Source organism: Vespula vulgaris, chromosome 3 (assembly GCF_905475345.1).
Source record: "Vespula vulgaris chromosome 3, iyVesVulg1.1, whole genome shotgun sequence".
Classification (NCBI taxonomy): Eukaryota; Metazoa; Arthropoda; class Insecta; order Hymenoptera; family Vespidae; genus Vespula; species Vespula vulgaris.
The window spans coordinates 1,913,725-1,930,749 of NC_066588.1; positions in this window are offsets into that span (position 1 = coordinate 1,913,725).

The following is a 17,025-nucleotide window of genomic DNA, read 5'->3' on the forward strand; positions in this document are numbered from 1 at the left end:
CCCTTCTTTCCTTTTTCTAAACGGAAAGGTACAGAAAGTGAAAAAAAAGGAGTCGGGGAACGGAGATGGAACAACGAGAGACATCGTAGAAGTTAGCAGGAGTCGATTTGCATGGGAACGCCCGGCTTTAATCCGCGCGGAGAGGCCGCAGCGCCGTCGTAGTCGTCGTAGTCGTTGCGCCGACTGAATTATGCCAGAGGCGTAATTTGCATATTACGCTCTTGCAGACCGGCCTCGATAAATGACGATTCGCGGAAAATTGGTCTCTGCCCGCGGTGTACCGCGTCTCTCTCTCTCTCTCTCTCTCTCTCACTCTGTCTCTATCTCTCTCTATCCCTCTTTTGAATTAAATCCACGGCTTAATTAAGCGAAGCTTAACGGCAAGAACGATAGCCGACGGTATCCTTCGTCACCGCAGACACGATTCTCCAAGCGAATTCTCTCGCGCTGATCGTATAATAAATTCAATGATACGTACTCGTTCAACTGACCGGCCCCACCAATCGATCTACTATCTCGCATCACGTGCATTTCATCGGCAATAATCTCCGTCGCTAATAGATAATATTGTCGTTACACGAAGCGTACGTTTTGTTGGTACGTTTGAACGGCTCTCTCTCTCTCTCTCTCTCTCTTTCTCTCTCTCTATGTTCGATAATGCATATAAACGGAAATATCGACGTTCTAGGTATGTCTCTGACGTTCGCTCAAATTTCGAAGGGTTAGACTATGAGGAAAATTAACGGAAACGTTGTAATACAAATTCTATATCGTCCGTTACTAGTCGAATAGTTAAATATTTTAATCGAAAGTACTTTTTGATCGGAAAGAAACAAAGTTTGGAATGTCGTGGTTATTAAACGTCATAATCGAGTGAAACGAAAATGAACGTGTCCGGCGATGACGAGAAATTGAATATCACGAAATATAAGGTACTATCGTGGTTATTAAGACTGTAGTGGTAGTAGTCTTTCTCTCTTCTCTCCTCATTCAGTCGACCACCTATTATTTTTTTTTCCACCTTTATCGTATTCCCTCGCCATCGGTAGAGACTATATGTACGTTGGTGCCGCGAAACGGTAATAAATCCTCGACTACCCGATAGTTCGGTGCACACCAGCAATGACGTACGATCGACGTTGGCCATAACTTTAAGGCGGAATCAAAAGACGATTACCTGCCTCGCGTCTGCCCTACTCCCGTCTTCGTTCATCGAAGAAGGTTGTGCTTCCATCTTTCTCTTTTTCTCTTTGAACCTCTCGATACGCCACCCACTATCTTATTTCCAGCAGCAGAGAAAAAGAGAAAGAAAGAGAGAGAGAGAGAGAGGGAGGGAAAGAGGGAAAGAAAGAGTGAGAGTACCGACGTCGTTGGCAGCACCCTCCTTCTCCTCCGTGGTGGTGCAATTTATCGTATTAACAAATTACCCTCTCACCTTCGGCTTTTAATGCACGCGCCGACTCGACTCGACTCGAGGCGCCTCGTGCACACCACAAATCGACTTTCTCTCTTTCTTCTGCATATACATACACAACGTATAGGTAAGCAAGACGGAGAACTCCCGCCGTGGAGTTTAAACGTCTACGACCTTTCGCGAGATCGCTCGATCTTTGACTCTTCGAATAAGAGAGAAAGAGAGAGAGGGAGAGAGAGAGAGAGAGAGAGAGAGAGAGAGAGAGAGAAATAGACAGATAGACAGAAAGAGAGAGAGAGAGAATCGTGCTCCGACCACTTTCGAAAGCATTACAGAGTTTACGGCTAACCGTAGATCCCTTCGAAAATTTCGAATGATCCTGAAAGTTGATATCTCCTCCGCGTAGGAGTGGGACGGAAGCGAAACGATCGATACTCGTCGAGAGATCGAAACGGAAATGCAAGAGCGTGGTAAACAATAGCCGGCTGTGAACGCGAAACGATTCGAAACAGGATCGTTGAGTTATGCAACAGCGATCGTCGAGAAGACATCCATAGAAAGAGAGAACGAAAGAGAAAGAGGGAACGAAAAAGAAACGGAAAGAGAGAATGAGAGAGAGAAAGAGATAGAATAAAAAGAACTCCATTCCACGCTTCGATATTGTATTCCTCTTTGGAGCGTGACGTTGAAGAACCGTCCATCGAGGGACGAAGATTAGTCTCGGTTTTCTGAAGAATCGAAGCGTCGAATGGAAACCCAACGCTTGTGCGATACACAAAAGGAGAGGATACCGAGTGAGAGCAAATCGAAAATCGAGAGCGCAAAGCAAATCGTATCTCTAGATATACGCATCGATCCGTTTCGCGAAACCCTTTAAATATACATGTATAGGTACATATATGTATGAGGAACGCATTTTCTTACCTTTTCTTTTCTTCTCTTTCTTTTTTTCTCTTTCTCTCTCTCTCTTTCTCTCTTACTTACTTTCTTTCTTTTTTCTTACTTCTCCCTTTCAAAATGTAAGACGAATGAAAGGAGAAACTTTGAAATATATTGTCTCGAAAGTGAGGAAGGAGAGAGAAAAAGAGAAAGAGAGAGAGGGAGAGAGGGAAAGAGAGAGAGAAAGATAAAGAGAGAGGCACGACAGATACCACTTGTTGCATTTAATATACAGACATATGTTTTCGAAGGAATAGAAATAAGATAAAGAAAAGACAGAAAAGATAGGTAAATTCAGTTACACTTTTATTTCACAATATTTCCAAGAAATCTTATTCACGCACGCTCATATTCCATTCGGGGAAAGGTAAAAAGAATCGATAGAATCGAATCGTAAAAGTGGCTAACTCGTGAAGGAGTATGCTCGATATACGAGAAATCAGTACCTTTATCAACGCGTCGGGTTTTTCGCTTCGAAGGAATCACAATTTCTCGATCGCTTCGAGCGAGCTTAAACGAGCGGATAGGTCTTCCTGGTGGAATACCCATAAGTCGGGCCTTTAAGGAGCATCTATAAATACGGCAATAAATCGGCACCATAAATCGCTAGCTTTGTTACCGTCGGTATCGATATCGTTGTCGGTTTGCTATCGCATCCAGCTTGAATCTCGAACGACGACGTGAAAGGAAAGAAGAGAAAAAAGATGAAGAGGAAAAAGAAGAAGAAGGAAAAAGAAAGAAAGAAAGAAAAAGAAGAAGGAGAAGAAGGAGAAGAAAAAGGAAAAAAAAAGAAAGTGAGTCCACACCCCCGCTACGTGTAGGACGATAGTCGACGCATGAACGCGTTTCCATAAGAGGATGCAGAAGAAAAAGAGAGAAAGAGAGAGAGAGAAAGAGAGAGGGTGCTCGATAACGTTCTTGTTAGTTCGAACGCAGACACGTCGTGGCGCGTGTATCGATACCTCGAAGAAGAGGAAAAGAAGGAAGAGAAGGTGGAGTTGGAGGTGGAAGAGGAGAAGATCGAGCCGGTCGATCTTGTCGTTAGATAGAACGCGCGACCCAGACCCCTCGCTGCGAGATCCACCTTGAAGATCGCCCGTCGAGGCCACCTCGTCGCGTTGTCGTCTCTCGTACCACTAGAGACTCGAGGAAGTCACAGAGAGAAAGAGAGATAGATAGATAAAGAGAGAGAGAGAGAGAGGGAGAGAGAGAAAGAAAGAGGAGAGTGATAAAGAGAGGGACGACGTCCTCCTCGGATGAACTTCCCGTCAACGACGTCGCCGGCTTTCCACCTTTATCGTGTTCGACCCTTCGCGTACCTTTAAATTGTGCCGAGAAATATGCAAGAAAGAGGTCTTGCGATAGGGCTGCGACCATAAAAGAATTATGCTTCTCGTAACCGGCTGAAATTTTCCGAAGATCTTAAGGCGGTGTAAAACGATCGTTGAATCGGCTGATATCATTTTGATGGATGGATATTTCTAGGATAAAGAATCTTTTCTTTTTTTTCTTTTTTTTCCTTTTTCCTCTTTTTCTTTTATGTTCTTTCACGGAGATAACGTTAAAAGTTTATAGAAAGGAAGGATAAAAAGAGGAAGAGAAATTATTTGAATTCAGAGATTTATCTTCGGTATATTTAATTTTATTTTCTTGGAATTAGTAATATTCAATTAAAACGGTAGTATTCAATTCGAACAACGTGGAGTACTAATATACATACGTACATGACGACTTGTTCATTAAATTTCAAGAAGATCAAGAGAACCGCCAAAAGCTTTTATTAACGACATTATTTCCGAGGAATCCACCGAGACGATGCGCTTCGCTCGGCTCATCGCTCGCCTCGTCGCTCGGTGGCAATTTGGTCGCTCGTCCGTGTTATCCGCTCGGCGGGGTCGATGTAAATGCAAATACAAATGCATTTAAACTGGCACGGATTTCTCTCTCTCTCTCTCTCTCTCTCTCTCTTCCTCTCTCTTCTTCTCTCTTTCTCTCGCTTCTTCCTTTGGAACGAGCGCTCCGACCTAACTAGAACCGTAACCGTTAATCCGTACCGCGACTAACCGCATAGAGAATAAAAGGGGAAGAGAGAGAGAGACAGAGACAGAGAGAGAGAGAGAGAGAGAGAGAGAGAGAGAGAGAGAGAGTGACGTGCAGAGGTTAGAGGTAAAAGAGAAAGAGGGATAATAAATTTTTCGAAATTCACGGATAAAGGGAACGCGATAAATATATGATGAATGGTAAATAATAATTATCGTGATCGCAAAATATTCATAAATTCATTTAAATGTTCGATAATAATCGACGTGAATTTTAACGTGTCATTAAAGCGAGAGTATGCCGTTTTCGAAGCTCGGAGATTGTAAACAATCATTATATATAACGTGTATATAATGTAAACAAATGATTGGTAGACTCTCATTCGACCGTTGTTCTCCGTAACGTTGACATCGTAATTTCCTCTCGGAAAATCGTTAATACGTTGGAACTCGCAAACATCATAATATTTTAAACGTTTTATTGGGAAGTGGGTCTCCGGTGTTACTCGCGATGTAAAGTCTATCGTTATAATATATTGTAATTACAATGCAAAGTACTTACTACCGAGCTAATTGGCTGCGCGCTTAGAGTACGTTTTACAATCGCTTGAATTCAATTTCACGGCTGACACTTCTTGGTCCTAATTTCAACTTGTTAAAAGGACCTTGAAGGGAGGGAAAAAAAAGAAAAAAAAAAGAAAAAAAAGAAAAAGAAAATTCTCGTCGTTATCTTTATAGCTTGGCTCGTTTGCATTCGCTGCACTTAACTGGATAGTTAGCCTCCTTCGAATAAGCACGACTCGAGAAATTGCTGCGAGCCCGTGCGAATGGAGGTACTCGTTGCTAATCTCTGTCTAGGTTCTTGTCACGCGTTCGAGAGAAGACCCAGCGATTTGTCGTTTACTTTGTAGAACCTGCCACGACGTCGGTCTTAAACATTACCTCGAGGTATTCTCTTTAGTTTCTCTCAGTTTTCTCGTATAAATTCAACGAGTTTATGCAACAAACTGATCTTTTCTTTCTTTTTCTCTCTCTCTCTTCTCTTTTCTATTCATTCCTTTATTTATATACTTTCTTTCTTTCTTTTTCTCTATTCTTTTCCTTTTTTCTCTTCCTCTTGCTAGCGATTCATAATTAATTTCTTTAGTATAGCCAAGTTGATTTTCACTCGTTTGCCAACGTGATATTACCAGAGCGAGAACACCCAAGTGGAATAGTCGTTTTTATCCGACGAAAGAAAATTACGAATCGCTTGGGGGAGAAAGGGAAGAAGAAAAATTCGAACGATTCGTGCGATCGACATTAAAGCACCTCTCGTCGATTTCGTAAAATAGACTTTTCTTTCCTTCCGTTTGATAGAAGATATAAGAAAGAGGCGGAAACTTTTTCCAAAAGTTGTATCCCTCGTTCGCCGCCAGTCACCTCTCGGCTCTCACCTTGGAAGAATAAGTAGAAGGAGGACCCTCTCTTTTTTCTTTTTCCTTCTTTTTTTCTCTCTTTTTTTGGAATCATAGCTGAGCTCGTGCGTTTGGCTTCGGCGTCTGGCGACGACAGGATAAAAGCGACTCTCCTACACGCACTTACGTCACGTCACGTCCTTCGATTCAAGCCACTCTCCTTCCGCCAGAGAGACTTCTCTAACACCCTCTCATTCCTCTCTCTCTCTCTCTCTTTCTTTCTTTCTTTCTTTCTCCATCTACTACTCTTCTCGTAGCAGCAGCATCCGGTACGGGGACCATTCGAGGGCGTTATCGGCATCGGCCTCGAGAACGAAGATAAGGCACGTCGGACGCACCAAGCCGAGCGGCAGCATAAATTCTTTCGAGAGCACTCGCGCCGATCTTACGAGCGATTCGCGCTCTTCTCTATCTCTCTCTCTCTCTCTCTCCCTCTCTCTCTCTTTCTTCTTGTTAATCCTTATAGCCGTTCTCTCTTCGTTCAACCAAGTACCGACACCCGGTGTGTATGGTTCCGTGAGTTTGTATGCTTTTATGTACGACGTGGCCGAGCATGGAGGCGGTTGAAACGACCAACTCGTTCTGCCACCGAAGAGAAAGAGAGAAAGAAAGAGAAAGAGACAAAGATAGACAAGAGAAGAAAAGAGAAGAGAAGAAAAGAAAGGAGGAGGAGATAAAGTGATTCTTATTCTTCCTCACCTTCTCTTTGTCATATCTCCCCTGATTGCAAACGCGAGCGTTAGTCACCGTCAGCGTCGCGAAACTTTAAAGCTCGTGCTTTCCTCGACGATACTTTTTTCTTTTTCCTCCTTTCTTTTCTTTTTTTCCTTTTCCTTTCTCTTCTATTTGTTACTTTCTATCCTAGGGTTTGATCGTACACCTTCGAAACTAAAGAAGAAAGTTTTGAACATCCCGGGATACGAAGATCCAATTTTAAGATTAACCTCGTAGTTACCTCTCGATTCCTTCGTTAGTCTCTTATCAGTGATCGTTCCAACTACGTTGTCCGACTTTGCGTTTACCTTTATTACTTGATCGTTAGAAAGAAGAGATCGTGAAAGAAGAAAATTTCTTAGATAGCTGATGATAATGTTTCTAGAAAGCGGGATATCCGCTACGGAAAATTCCTCGGCCGGTCGAGGAATGAAATTTAATTTCGTATCGACGAAACCTAAAAGTTATGGACGTAGGAAACTGTGGACGTGGACGTTGAAAGGGTGGGCAGTTCATTAGCCGGTGTAATTTCGAAGTTGCTGACTAGCCGCGAATATGAATGGATCTAAAGAGGTCCGGTAAGATGGAGAGTCTAGTGGAATGAGTCGTTCGAAGTAATCGAGAGAATTCGCGAGGAACAACCTTCGCGTTATTGCAGCCTGTTCTACTCTCGTTTTGGTATCCTATAGCCAAGAGAGAGGATTAACTTCGGCCGAACGACCCTTCGGTCCCGACGAATTCTCGTCGAACGAGCTCGTCGAGGGAAAATCTTTCGAGGCCTTTTTTCCTTCTCGTTCGTTTTTTTTTCTTCTTTTCTTTCTTTCCTATCTTTCTCTTTTTTTCTATTTTATTTATTTACTTATTTTTTATCATAGCTCGTCGCTCGATCGTCGTATTAAACGAAACTTTCATAAGCACTTACGTCCCATAAAAATAGCGTGTTTATTCGTTAAGAATCTAGGAATGATATAAAACATTCTAAATTGCCAAGGCAACTTCAACAGAATTTCCTAATATTCGATTTCTATACCGAAATAGCCGTGTAACATGGGTTATCGTACTCGAGATAATTCGCCGATCGAAAATGTTAAATTACAGGGGGTCGGAATAGAAAGGTAGAATCCAGACGAAGCAATTTTGACTATCCGCCGCCTTAGAATCTCATCGATAGGGCTTCCGAGGTGCGACGATAATTCTACATTTACCTCGCTCGGAATCGTAAACTCTCGTTCGGCGATCTCGCATTAGGCTCGATCACGATCAGAATGGAGATTATAGGAGGATCGCCGACGTCGAAGGCGCGCGTGGTTGGCCGTTCGATCGAAATCCTGGATTTTGTGGGTCGCCAAGAAGATCGTCTTTGAATTTGAAAGGTGGATTACGAACGGCCGATCGCGTGGTAAGACGATCCAACGATATGCTATAAATTTTCGATTCAACTGCTAATATCCATCCGGAGACGTTCCGGTAATTAAATTCAACGCGTCGTTTGCCACGATACATCTCGTCCTATCATGTAAACTTGCAATTTATTAATTACACCAACTGTAATTTGTCAAACGAAATGATCCACGGTTGTCGGAACGAATTCGTAATATCTTTCTTCTAATCTTTACAATTCATTTCTCTTACTACTCGAACCGTCCCCGAAGCCGTTCCAAAAATTTACGACGGAGATAGTAGATAACGTCGAAAAGCGATTAACGATAACGGATACATACATACTTTAACATGAAGCAATAACGATAAATTCGTTCGTCTCTGAGGTTCGCAAGAAGCTAAGAGAGATCGTTGCTATCCGTGAATGAAAGAAAGGAGATCCCGATGTATAAGAATAATTAAACATTCCGCGAGATACCCGTTTCAAAGAGACATCGCGAACGCTTACCATTTTAATACGATGAAGTTGAAAGTAGAGGTTTACTATATCGCCTTCTGCTTTGCACCGACGTCAATTTGCTGTCGTTAACGAGGCGGTTATCCTTAAAGCGAGTTTACAACCTCGTTTCTCCTACTCCGAGGAAACTAAGGCTCGTGAGGAGAGAGAGAGAGAGAGATAAAAAGAGAAACAAGAGGAAGAAAAAGAAAAATAAGTAAAAGAAGAAACAAGAGAGACACACAGACTAGTTGGCGTGTTTCGAACGCGTTAAAAGCTGTCGTTATTCATAATTAGCGCCGAATTGCCGAGGCTTTTACACGGATGAAGGTCTTTTAAAAGTGCGGATTCGTGACACGCGGCTGTTAAAATTGTTGATGCAAAGGGGAGACTGCGGTGGGCCCGCGGAATTACGGTTTGTTCACTAAAAAGATCCTAACGCACCGCCGAACGAAACGCCTGCGAAGATCGAGTAAGAAAGTAGTAAAGGTAGTTCGGATATATAGCTAGAGTTAAAAGCACGTGGGCGAAATTGTTTCCCGTAATCGTGCCATCCTGCTGAGAGTCTCTATGTGTTCGACCGTTTTTTCAGTAGAATTCTTCTGGATGATTCATCGAACGTATTAAAGACGTTCGTAAGCCAAGAAATACAAAAAACGTAAAAGAGAAAAAAGACAAGAGAATAAAGAAAAAAGAGAAAAGAAAAAAGAAACGTAGAGTATGAAGAATGTAAACTTGTGAAATCTTTACATTCCTCAATGTGAGAGAAAATGAATTAAAAGAATCTCGTTCAGCAAGGTTAACGTGAAAGAGTATAAGATTTACAACAAATTTTATATCTGCTCCGTTTTACGAGGCAAAAATTACAGTCGTTTTAAACGTATGTACCACCGTCAGGCTCTTCGCTCTCGCCTATTTCTTCTCGACAAATCGCCTATTCACTCGAGACTCGTAATCACGACATTTTCCCGCCTTTTCAGTATGAAATACTCTCTCACGTTACGCTTCTCGTCGTCGTAGTCATCGTCGTAGTCGTCGTCGTCATTGTCGTTGTAGTCGTCGTTGTTGTCCTTCTACCCAGTAAGCAAATTCCCCAACTACTTTTCTAGATCCTCGTTCATTAATAAAAGATTCTTTCTTTCCCTGGTATTGCTGCGCGCAAATAAAGGGGCACGCCCAACCATTTGCAAGCAGGTGGAAGGAGGACAAAAAAGAAGCTCGGAATCGTTTTATTCGGTGGAAAAAAAAAAGAAAAGAAGGAGTGAGAAGAGAGATGAATAGATAAATAGATACTTTACTTATATCCCCGGTGGCGATTTAAAACAAGTAACGAGAGATTAATGAAATTTACGAATGGTAGTAACAGAGATTAAAATGAGAGATAATAAACAATGATGGAAATCTAGAGATCATCGTCGATTAAAATTCGTTCTCTTTTTGCAAATCTTTCTTCTCTCTCTCTCTTTCTCTCTCTTTCAAGAATAAAAAATGGTAAGGTAATTAGTCGGAGTAAACATTTATCATTTCCGATACATTCGTTAACATAACAATCCGTTGCCCCTATCAACGACTTCGGGCGAAAATTTTGACAAGGGTTTTGCCCAAAACAAAGACGACGATTTCTAAAGGCTCTTCGTTACGTCGTTGGCTGCGATACGGTACGGTTTCGTCGAGGACGGCAGGCGACGTCAGGCCGGTTGGTCGTCGACATTGGCGCGCGAGCTCGGGCTCCAACAAAGGAACGAGCCGGATTCACAAAGAGGGAATATTATTCCTGCCGGGCGTAATCCTACGGGCGAGTGCGAATATTTATTACACGGGCCACGCTTAAAGCGGCCGGCTAAAGTGAAAACAATGGTGGATTTTCCGCAAACTGACTGCCGGCGAACGAAACGCGCGGACCACGCGCGGCTCTCTGATTTACCGCGTACTTACCCGCCTCGAATGCGTTCTACTATACTATATACCAACGTTTTTCAAATAACGAGCAAAAAATTTGTTTTTATTTAATTTCTTTTTTCTTTCTTTCTTCCTTTCTTTCTTTCTTTCTTTCTTTCTTTCTTTCTTTCTTTTCTTCTTTCTTTCTTTCTTTTCTTCCTTCCTACGAGCTCGGGAATTTTTTTTTCATTTCTTTTTACATCGATGCTAGAACGAAAAGCCAAAGAAAAAGAAAACCGAAATAATATACGTACGTATATATGAAAAAGAAAAAGAGCGTACGCGATACGATTTTGTACGAAAACTCTCGAACGAATCATTATTTCAAGAGTCAGCTCGGTCGTTTCGCGATTACGTTCTCGTTATTTAAACGACGTCATGCGTACAATCGAAACGATAAAATTTGTTCTGGCGATTATTATCATTGTTGTATTTTCGTCGGTTCGTTTTGAATTGGTAGGAAGAGGGATGCGTTAAAACGTGCCCTCTGGTTATCACGGGATTAAAGTGATTAAATCAAAGTGCACGCATCGGTTACGTCTGATTCGACGACTTTGTTTGTACGCCAGACGTCAAGGATTACGTGTCGATCGTAACGGAAAATATAGGAGTGGCGCACGAGAGGAACGCGAATATTATAATTTGTAGCGTTGGGACATGTCGTTTCTAAACGGCATCCGTAGTTACCACGACTGAATGATAAATGAGGTCCTCGTAAGGATTAATACCTTTCTGTTTCCTGTAACGATGCTCGTTTCCTGTCGTAAAACGTGACGCAGTTAGGTAATGCGATTAAGAGCATGCACCTTAATCATTTTTTTCAATGTGTGCCATAGAGCGAATTTCGAATTATACCGATGCGCTTGACCTGTAAGCTTCCTTAAAAAGGCGAAACTTTTTGACAAAGATCTCGATATTGGTTACTACGAATTTATTTCCGTTTCTACTACCTTATTACTATTACTATTACTACGACTACTATTACTACTACTACTACTCCCCTCGTTGATCCATCCTACGACGATAGAAGAAGAAAAGAGAAAAAAGAAGCAGAAGAAGAAGGAAAAAAGTAGGTATTAGCTACCTTTAGATTCTTGCGTTCATCAGGCTAATGGATCGTTCGTTTATTCGCGTCTTCGCGGCAATTGAAAAGGTCGGGTTCAGTCGCAGAAACGGGAAGTAAAGTATATTGAGTTTCGTGTCAGAAACGAAGCATTAAGTAAACGACGAGAGAGTCGCCTTCATTAATGTTTGCCTTTACTCCGCGCGGTTAGAGGAGAAGGAATGAAAAAATAAAAAAGGAAAAGTGGAAAGGAAAACGCTCGACTATCCACTCAAAACAAAAAGCTCTTTTTCTTTCCTTTTCTTTTCTTTTCATTTCTTTTCATTTCATTTCATTTCTTTCCCTTTCTTTTCTTTTCTTTTCTTTTCTTTTCTCTTCTCTTCTCTTCTCTTCTCTTCTCTTCTCTTTTTTTTCTTTTGCTCTTGCTTCTGCTTTTCCTTTTCCGTGGGAAGACCATTAGTCGAGACACACTTCAATACAAAACGAAGAAGGAACGATAACTCATAGCCGAAGAGTGGCGATACTTTTAAAGTTGTCTCTCCGATCGTACTACGATGAGTTTTCGCGAGAACTCCTTGGTACGAAACTTCCCGTTTAGTTTGCTTTCATCGCACGATAAAATCGGAAGGTTTCTCTCAGACGAACGAAGAATACGACCGGTACGAATAAGACGTTGCTTTCCCTTTGTAATACAAAGGAAGCTTGCGTATTTCCTCTCTCTCTCTTTCTCTCTTTCTCTTCTATGTAAAGTCTTATTCTTAGTAGTTGAATCTTTCGCTAGGTATAAGGACACAACGAAGTTGGTCGGTCGTCGGTGTTTCGCTTAAAGAACCACCACGCTTTCCGCTCTTTTACCCTTGTTTTAAAATATTTGATCTTTATGAACGAGCCCGCAGGGTGCATAAATTATACGGTATTTCGTCGGATGGAAAAAGAAAGAGATTAAGAGAGACAGAAAGAAAGAGACAGAGAGAGAGAGAGAGAGAGAAAGAGACCAAAAGGGAAAAGATACCCTCTTTCCTTTCACAGAAAATGTCGCTGTTAGTGAACACAAATTACGAAACGAAAAGGGGAAACCGAAGACAGGCCGATTGTTTCTTTCTTTTCTTAATCCTCTTTGTCGACGATATATTTCGTGTTATATCGAGAAAAAGTATGTATGTCGCTCGATATTTTTTGAATTATTAATGGAAAGAAATCTTCTTTCTGTATAGGATTTATCTGATTTCAAGATGAAAAAGGTCGAATTCAACCCTAACGTACGATGGAAGATGAAAGTCGCTAGAGAGAAAAAGCGAAAGTTGAGGGGAAATCTTATATTCCCTGAAGAGAGAAGGATTCTAGAGGTTAGACGAACGCAACCTATTTATCTTCGTTTCAGGTGAATCGAGTGTGGATAGCTACGGACACACAGAGATAACTCTCGTACACCTGGGACACGAGTCGGCTTATTCCCGACAAATCGACGCGAATGCTCGTGTTCGGTCTCTTCGATTGATCGAACGAAGCATCCCATGAGATATCTCCCTTTCTCTCTCTCTCTCTCTCTCTCTCTCTCTCTCTCTCTCTCTCTCTCTCTCTCTCTCTCCCTTTCTGTCTCTATGCTCGTGTTTTCACCTTTCTCCTGTGGGATTTTGGCTCTCTTTGCAGGTTTCACAAAGGAGAGGGAAGTTTGTTGAGATATTTCGAGCCCAATAGGTATTTTGTTGGGGAATATAGTAGGTACCTAGTTCACCTTTTGCTTTTCGAGAAAAGGTAGAACGTAACATAAGAGAAAACTTGTCTTAACGAGTTTTCCTTAAGAAAAGAATATTCGTTTGATGTTTAATCGACTGTAATGAGATAAAGAAGAGAGAGAGAGAGAGAGAGAGAGAGAGAGAGAATGCAACGTAAAATAATAACAAAGTTCGGTTGAATCGTATCGAGGGATCTTTTCAAGCTCCGTAGATGACGACTCTCTTAAGCTTTAAGAAAACGATCATAGTCCGTACAGCTTGTCGAAATTTTACGCATTCGATTCGTGCAAAAATCCCGTAACTATTTATTCCAAGTATGCGGCTTAAGCGTCTCGCGAAAGTTTCGATGCGATTCCAGCTTTGTAAGCCCTATTGAATTTTACTATTAGCTATTCGCCTCGTGGCTTCTGTTCTCTCGATAGAAAGGCAACGTTTCTCTAAAGTTTTCCGGCTAATGTTATACTCGATGCTAAGAGAGAGAAAGAGAAACAGAAAGAGAGAGAGAGAGAAGGAGAAAGAGAAAATGGAAACACGACACTCGAGGCGGTACGAGTTAATTCCACTAGCAGAGAATCGGGATTAACGAGTGCAAAACGTTCCGAAAAATCATTTAACGTATTCTAAGAGGAAGGAAGGAACAGAAAAAAGAACAGACGGAAAGAAAAAGAGAGAGAGAGAGAGAGAGAGAGAGAGAGAGAATGCTTCTGTCTGCGTTGGATCCTCTTTCGCTTAATTACAGTCTCTTTTCTTTTTTTTTTTTTTCGTCTTACCTCCTTCCGAGTATTCTTTGAAGAGAAAGAGAGAGGTTCAGAATTCTCGAGTCGTTTTATTCGAGCTCGGTCGTTAGGTCCTCCCATCCGTGCGTCTCGAGTGGCGTTACGTTGCCTCTCCTCTCGCATTCGTTCCATGATCCACCAAGCCAACAGCCAACTTGCCAGCTCATGCGGCAGACGCGGCTATGTCTCGGAGATATTTTAATTGTCGCCTCAAAGGACAGCGGAGCCTAATGCAAAAATTCTTCGTCATCGGAATGAAATATGGAAGGAGCCGACGAGTCGCTAATAACCTCGCCGAGGGGCCTCCGAAAATGATATTTAAAGGACAGCTTGGTTTCTCCTGTCTAACGATTTCGCTAATTTTAATTTACGGGTCTCTTAAGTATGCCGATTTAATATCGATTGTTATTATTTTTAAATGGCAGAGAGAAATTTTCTCAGGTTATTTTGCAGGTGTCCTCTCCCCCTCCCTCTCTCCCCCTCTCTCTCTCTCTCTCTCTCATTTACTACTTCTAACTTAAAAGAAATTTAGAAAACAGGTTACTTCGTTTACAGCTGCTTCCCACTCAACAGCTGTCGATTGATCGTCTCTACTTTAACTTTTCTTTCTAATTCTCATCTTTATTTATTGTTGTTTTTCTTCTTTTTTTTTCTTCGTTTTTTCTTTTTTTTGGGGGACGGGGGGTGGGGGACATGTATAAAAACACAAGGTTTTTACCATCGTGATTGATGTAACAGATGTTAGTTACCATCGTAAATTTTCTACCACATGCTATAACATCGAGATTACAGCAACACGTTAGAAAGTTCATAGAAACGTCGTGACAAGTATATCGGACCGTGTCAGGGTGAATTCTACGAAAGACGAGAAGGGCTAAAGAGAGTCGTCGGAACTCGTTAACGGCGCCCTTTTCGACGGACTTTAAATCACTGGCGTACTCGAAGGATCGGAGAAGAAAGTTTGCCAGGAACCGGGATTAAATTGGATTTCTCTTTTTCGGTCTTCACGTACGATAAGGGGAAAGTAAGAAAAATGCAAAAGGGTGAGAGGGAAAGTAAAATAAAGGGATGGGGTGAGGGAGGTGAGACAGATAGGTAATAAAACCGATTTTAAGGCTGTTCATCACTTTTCGCTCGAAGCGTATTTATTAAACGAATTTATTTTACGATATAAATGTACAAAAGATAATAAATATAATTAATACGAAAATTTAACTTCAATGTAACAATTCATAATGTACAATTTTTCTCTAAAGTTTTTCTTAATGTTAGATATGTGTAACGATCGATTGAAAGAAAATAAAGCTTTTTGAGAGAAAAATTCGAAAAGTAGAATTCCAGATTAAATCTTCGTCTTTAAAAATCGGTAAAGAATTACGGCTGTTCTCGTTAGAAAATCAGGACTAATTTATTTCAAATTAATTTCAATTTGAAGGAAATTCGCGAAAGAATTATTGACGCTCGAAAGTTTCTTGCGAAAAGGAGGACAACTCGATGCGACTTGAAATTGGCATTCGCTCGCGTACTATTCTTTCTCTTGGCGTTGGTTGCGAGAGGATATTTGAGAGAGAATTGCTAAAGGTGGAACTCGGTGACGAGAGGAAAAATTATTTGACGCGTTGAGTTGAGTTTCGGAGCATTTGGAGGCATTTGTCCGTGGGTAGCACCTCGACTCGTAGAAGAAACTACTTTAATATCGCGTCTACCGCCTACTTCGTATGCATACCGCGGCGTGATCTCGTTTCCTCTTTCCCTCTTTTGCTCTTTCTCTCTTTCTCTCTCTCTCTCTCTCTCTCTCTCTCTCTCTCTTTCTCGCCCATTCTGTACTTCGTTCCTTCCGCTCGACACACGAGAACATTTGGAGCCACGTGAGCTCGACGAAATGGGAGCCGTACATAATCCTTCAAGGGCAGCATCCATCGACTGATACTCTCAACGTTGTAAATCTTAACGCACATACACGCATACAGCAAAACACATATACAGCTACCGTAGAATCACGGTATGATAATCCTTAAGTCCAAAGCCATTATTTTTTTTTTTTTTACATTTATTTTCAACTTCTTATACCTCCAGATAGATATATCAGAAATCCAATTTTCCAGGTAGTCTTATATTGAAATAGAAAGCACGTTTTAGGAGTTTTACGGCTCATCCTTGTCGTGTCGAATCGAGTCTTATCTCTAATACTCGTTTCAAACCGTTATTTCTTCTATCACGACTAATCCTCTTATCGCGACAATCTCGAGAACTCCTCGCCGACTTTTTCCGTCGGAATCTCTATAATTTTCACGTTAACGCCTCGAACGAATAGTCGAGACGTGAGAGATTTAACCGATCGTGGATGCACTTCAAAGCCACCGGAAAAGGCCATTTTCCGCAGACATCGTTGACTAATGTGAAACATTTTCCTTCTTCCCCCTTTCGCTCTCGGATTCGCGAATAAAGAGAACGCAGTAAACTTTGCAGGTATCGGTACTCTAAGAGCAGGTGTTCGAAATGATTTCTCCTGGGAGTATATAGTATCTCTCTTTTCCTCCTCTCTCTATCTCTTTCTCTCTCTCTCTTTCTTTCTTTTTCCTACTCGATATCTTCTCTTATTCCATGTGGATCTCGGTACGGTGCAGAGTGTATAACAAATCGGCTGGTGACAAATTAGTCGACTATTTAACGAGACGTCGGTTCTCCAAAGTATATATACATACGTACATAAATACACACACACACACATATATATCCGATGACCTGTTCAGATTTTATTACATAAAATTTCGTTTCAATCGTGAGAACATTATTAAATCAACGGAATGAATTAAATAGGAAAATATTATTAACACTTTCTCAGGTTAAATTCGATTTAATTTCTCTGTCATTTTAAAATGTAAATAGATTTTATTATTCGAGGAACAAGAGAACGACGTCATTTCGAACAATTCGTTCTCGTATCGTCTCGCGAAAGGAACGCAAGAGAACGTCGGAGGCGTAGGTGGAAACACGCATTTCCAAGAGACACGCTTCTTCCTTCTTTCTCTTTCTTTCATCTTCTTCGTCCATCTCTCTCTTTCTCTCTTTC